The sequence below is a fragment of the Apium graveolens genome, chromosome 7 (assembly GCF_009905375.1).
Source record: "Apium graveolens cultivar Ventura chromosome 7, ASM990537v1, whole genome shotgun sequence".
Lineage (NCBI taxonomy): Eukaryota > Viridiplantae > Streptophyta > Magnoliopsida > Apiales > Apiaceae > Apium > Apium graveolens.
In genome coordinates this window covers 254584267-254590266 of record NC_133653.1, presented here as the reverse complement: position 1 = coordinate 254590266, position 6000 = coordinate 254584267, and positions in this window count along the sequence as shown.

The window sequence follows — 6000 nt, the reverse complement described above, 5'->3', positions numbered from 1 at the left end:
GAGTGACCAACTTTGACGAGGTCTCCAACATAGAAGGTCTCAGGACCAACCTCGAATTCCTGGACGAGGTAAGAGATCGGGCCGTAGAAAAAATGGAAAGCTACAAGGAAAAAACGAAGCTTTACTTTGCGAAGAAAGCCAGAATACGGGAATATGTGGCAGGAGATCTAGTACTCCGGGACACTGAAGCCTCGGACCCAACTAACCAGGGAAAACTGCAGCCAAACTGGAAGGCCCTTATATAGTCAAAGAAGTGATCCGTCCGGGAACTTACAAGCTAAGCTACCTCAGCGGAACCGAGGTCCCCAATACCTGGCATGGAACCCGCCTAAGGAAATTCTACCAATAAGTAAAAGGTGCACACCCTGGAAACACATCTACATCTATATTATGATATTTTGATGTAAGCATTGTCCTCATTCACCCCAGAATGTAATTTTTGCTCTCAATATGAATGAAAAACTCTACTTTAAGCGTTCCATAGTTTGAATCAATTTCATTATGTCGCTTATTTATTTACCATCAGATTTAAAAACAAAGCCCATGTGTACTTTAAAAATTTCTATCAAATGGAGATTTACCCCTGCCCGGGGTCCTATAAAAACTCAACCCATGAGTACTTATAAAATTTGTCAAAGTTAAATGTTTTTACCCCAACCCGGGGTCTGCAAAAACACAGCCCATGTGTACTTTAAAAATTTCTATCAAATGGAGATTTACCCCTGCCCGGGGTCCTATAAAAACTCAACCCAGAAGTACTTACAAAATTTCTCAAAGTTAAATGTTTTTACCCCAACCCGGGGTCCGCAGAAACACAGCCCATGTGTACTCCAAAAAAAAAATTCCTAACATATACAAATCAATAAGGAAAGAAAGAAAAGCACACTCATATTAAACTACCCCGGGGAACCACACCCCGGGGGGCAAATCGAAATCATTCAGATTACAGACAAGTTAAAAAAGCCAAAAGGCTCAGTTCGAAATTGCTCAAACTAAAAAAGGAAATGGAAATTACATGCCAAAACATGGCAGGGTCTTCAAGCTTCAAAAGGCAGAGTCGGCGGGAGGAGAAGGAGGCTGCTCTGGATTACCCTCTGGTATGGGAGGCTGTTCAGCAAGTGGCGACCCGGAGAAGGAGGGAACATTACTGGACGTCCCAACACCGGACTCCATTGCCCGGATAGTTTCCTTTTCCTGCTCCAACCGGGTCTCCTCTTCTATATACTTCTCCAAAAAGACGTCTATTGTACCATGAGGCTCTTCGCCGAGATACTTCGAAGCAACATTCCAGCAGATCTGGATCTTCTCCAGCGCTTTGTCATTCAGCTCTTCGAAGTACGCGGGAGTGCCCCGGAACCCTGCCAGAACCTCCTCGGGAGTGGGCCGGGCGGCAAGATCGTCCTTCAACTTCTGATTTTCAGCCCTCATCTCCCGGACAGAAGCCTCAGCCCGGTCCTGCCTCTCGCGGATCTCGTCCAAAATCTTCTTATGAGCAGCAGCCTCCCTTGCACTCGCCTCCTTCAACTCCTGAATCTCCCGGGACAGCCGCTCGGATTCAGTCTTATAGACCTCGGCAGCATCAGCCTTCGCCTGAAGGCTCCGGGTTATGCAAACCAGCCCAGCAACCCGGGAGTTAGCCTGAAAATATTATAAGTCAGGATTAGGTAACACAAATACAAGAGTACAAGAAAAAAACAAGAAAAAGGCTTACATCAGTGATGTCCTCCTGAAGCCCGACCAGAAAGTCATCAAGGGGCTCTTTCCGGTATTTCTTCCTCTTCGCCGTGCTGGCATAATTCTCAAACAGCTCCCTCCGGCGAGTATCTGGGGTAAAACTTGCAAGCAGGGCCTTCAGAGTTTCCGGAGTGTCCGGGGCCAGATCAATAGCAGCCTTCTTTGAAACCGGACCCTCAGAAACATCATCACTCTTGTCCCCGGAACCCGCGGGGGCACCCTTCCTTTTTCGAGGTGCGGGAACTTTTATCACATTCCCCTGCTGCACGTCCTCGGCCCGAGGCTCGTTGATCACAATTGTTGTCCTCCCCTGGCGAGACGGCGCCGCCTTCCGGGCCGCATCATCACCCTCTCCAACCTTCTTCTTCCCAACATCCACGCTCGTCAGTCCCCCAATCTTTCGCAATTTGGCCGAAAGATCCTTAAGCTGGGCAGACATATTAGGAGGATAGGGAACCAACTTCGGGATACCTGAAAAGGAGAATAACAAAATATCAGTCCCGGATACAAACAGTCAATAAAAGTTACAGTATCAAAATAAAGCTAAGGCAATAGACTTACATCCGGCAGCATGCATGTTCTCATTACTAGTAAAATAGTCCCGGATCCACTGCGTCTCAAGTGCCCCACAGAAGGCATAAACCATCGCGAGAGCTGCTTGCCCGAGCCGCTGGACCGGAAACCTATCTGTTTTAATTTCAAGTTTATGGAGTGGCATAAACTCCAGATCCCCACCCCGGACAAAAATGAACTCCCGGTGCCATCCCTTAAGCGACGTCAGCATACTAACCAGGAGCATCATCTTATCAGAGGGGTACCCACAATCCTCTATCCTAAACATGAACTCGTAAATTGGCCGAGCGGTGGATCTCTTAATTTTAAAAATATGATGAAAAAGTTTGAAGGTGGGGAGGTAATTTTTGGCATGACAGCAAGCTAAAAACCAGCTGATCCATTTCACCGAGTTCGGGGCTAGCTGAGTAAAAGGGATACCATAAACATCCCGGCATAGGGATTTGGTGAACTGATGTAATCCGAGGCGCATGCCCCGGAGATGCTCAAATGGAATTCCAACCCATCCCCCCTCCGGTCTGTGATATACCCTTTCATGCTCCTCAGGCCATCTCCACTGGTATGTATCATCAAGGTTAAAGGCAAGCCTAAGGGCACCATCCACCTCGGCGTCTGTGTACTTCTCCTGGACCTCTCTATGAACTGCCCCACACTCATACCTAGTCCCCGGGGCAGTGAAGAACTTCCTATCCATCTCATCCTCATTATAAGGCTCCCGGCCTCCCAAACCATCCGGGCCCCCATATGCCTCGGATAAATCTCTGTAATAAAAGCTCATGGGCTTGGGGTTCACTCGGCACTGGACGAAATATTCATCTACATCCTCCCACGACCCATCCGGATTCGATAAGGTACCCCCGGACCTAATACTAGGGTCTGAGCTAAAACTTGTTGAGGCGGGTCAACCCGGGGAGGCATTTCTACTGAACTACAGCTAGAAGAGGAAGAGGGGTAGAAGGAGTTAAGTTCACCTAACCCGACAGGACGCTCGGGATACCGATTCCTAAGAGTAGCAATACGTTTAAAGCGACTACCTGGCATATACTACACGTGTCTATGTAAACGCACCCCGGAGTCAATGCCAAACCCGAACCCAACAACAAAACAAGACAAAAAACAGAACAAGTTTAGAAACAAATCATGTACGTATCTTACCCCAAAAACAAGATTTGCAGCATATACATACATATACAACAAAAAGCAGATATCAAGAACACACCCCGGGCTCTACAACTATTTACACTACAAAAACCCACTTATTCGCATACAAAACTACAAAAATCCATGTTATTTACACAAATGAGACACAAAGCCATTGGAAAAGTTACGCAAAAACTACACTAACAAAGATTCAAGGCCAAAACATCAAGGCGGTCATGAAATACGAGCAAGAAATGCAAAGTGGCGAAGCAAAAACTCGCGCAAAATAACTACATGCATCGCAAAAACATAAGGAAAAAGTGAAAAAGGAAGCAAAATAATCGAGATACTTACAAATGGGCAGAAGAAAGTAATGTGGCTTCAACAAGAAATGCTCCGAAAAATCTCTGAAAAATCTCTCTTGGCTCTCTCTGTGGAAGTGTTTGCGTAAAATAAAAATGGAGAGAAAAGGCAAGTATTTATAGAGGGTAGAGAGAAGAGATGAACGACTTTGTGATTAAGGGAACCGTCGGGGCCACGTGGCACCCCCTGATTGGCGTCAATTTAATAACCGCAGCAGTTATTACCACTACTGCAATCATGTCACGGCGCGTCTTTTTAGGCAAAAAAGGGGGGGAAACAAAAAACGGTACACTCAAAAGATACGCATAACAGGTGTATATCTCTGACCCCGGCTGGAATCCCAACAGCCGCCCGACATCCCGGGTTTGCAGCGACAGCTTTTCAGAGTCCAGTTAAATCAAATGTCAGGAGTGTACTTGCCCACCAAACCGTGCCCAAAATTCGAACTTAAAATCAAATGACTAACCAAGTCAACCACAGAGTCTCATCCCCATGTGACCCCGGGCTTAGGGGGCAATAAATCAAACAACCCCCAAAATTTTCCAAAGTATTTCAAGGACTCTCACCTTGAACTTAAGTCAAATGACTAACCAAGTCAACCCCGGAGTCTCATCCCCATGTGACCCCGGCCTTAGGGGGTAATAAATCAAACCCCCAAAATTTTCCAAAGTATTTCAAGGACTCTCACCTTGAACTCAAGTCAAATGACTAATCAAGTCAACCCCGGAGTCTCATCCCCATATGACCCCGGGCTTAGGGGGCAATAAATCAAACCCCCAAAATTTTCCAAAGTATTTCAAGGACTCTCACCTTGAACTCAAGTCAAATGACTAACCAAGTCAACCCCGGAGTCTCATCCCCATGTGACCCCGGGCTTAGGGGGCAATAAATCAAACCCCCAAAATGTTCCAAAGTATTTCAAGGAATCCCACCTTAAAGCTCAAGTCCAATGACTAACCAAGTCAACCCCGGAGTCTCAGCCCAATTTGACCCCGAGGTTTGGGGGCAGCAAATCAAACAACCCCCAAAATTTTACAAAGGCGCCGCGGCACAAGGGCAATTACTCTACTCCCCCATCCGGGTAAACCCACATAAGGGAGTGGGGGCAAATGATAGCCCATAATAAGTCAGGCCCAATTGAAGAGGCCCAGGGCCCAAACATAAGATCCCAGGACACGTGGCGGCATCACCACCGTCCAGGTTCCCGGGATCCAGAACGTTCCTACGCTCTGAATCTGATAGTACTCTGACGGATTCAGCGTTGACCTTGGGGAGCCCAGGACACGTGGCAACATCACCACCTTCCAGGCACCCGGAATCCAGGACGTTCTTACGGTCCAGATCTGATAGTACTCTGACGCATCCCAGGCGTCCAGATGCCCTACAGTCCAAAAGGCCAACCTACGGTCCAGATGAAAAGGGACAAACCCCTAAACCCTAGTAGGAGGCTTATAAAAGGTAGAACAGAAGGAAGGTTACAGGTTACAAGCTGATATACTCTCTCTCTCTCACATATACTTACATGCACACACGTACTCTTCACAAACATATCTGCATAATCCCAACTTTGCCCCTTCTTCTCCTCAAAACCCTTTCTCATCCTCACGCCGGAGGTGCCGCGGGGACGCCACCCCCCTCCGGTTCTGTTTTGCAGGTTCCCACCCTACAGCTACACCGCACACGGTCGTCGTCACAGCCTAAAAGGAGTTTGAGCTCGGGCCCTACAAGGAGAAGGTCCCGGGGTGATCTGGGATTATCAGGGTGCATAGCAAAAGTGGATGCCTTAACCTCTTCCGCAGAAATATCAACCATTAATCTCTCATTATCCTCAACAGATACTTGTCTTATATTTTCATGCTTAGATAGTCCTCATTCCATATTTGAAGCCTCAAATAATCGTGAGAAGTACTCCATGATCACTTCCTAGATTCCTCCTGACGTTTATTTCCACTCTCCATTAACATCTTTAATCTTGACAACTTATTATTCCTTCGCCTTCTATATGCATACTTATGAAAGAACCGGGTATTCTGATCCCCCTCTTTCAACCAATATTGTTTAGCACGCTGCTTCCAATAACATTCATGTCTCTCCAATAAATTGAGATACTCCCAACGTACCTCATTGTAATCACAAATACTATGACTATCTCGTCGAGATCAAAGTTGTTTTAACCTATATCTGCACTTT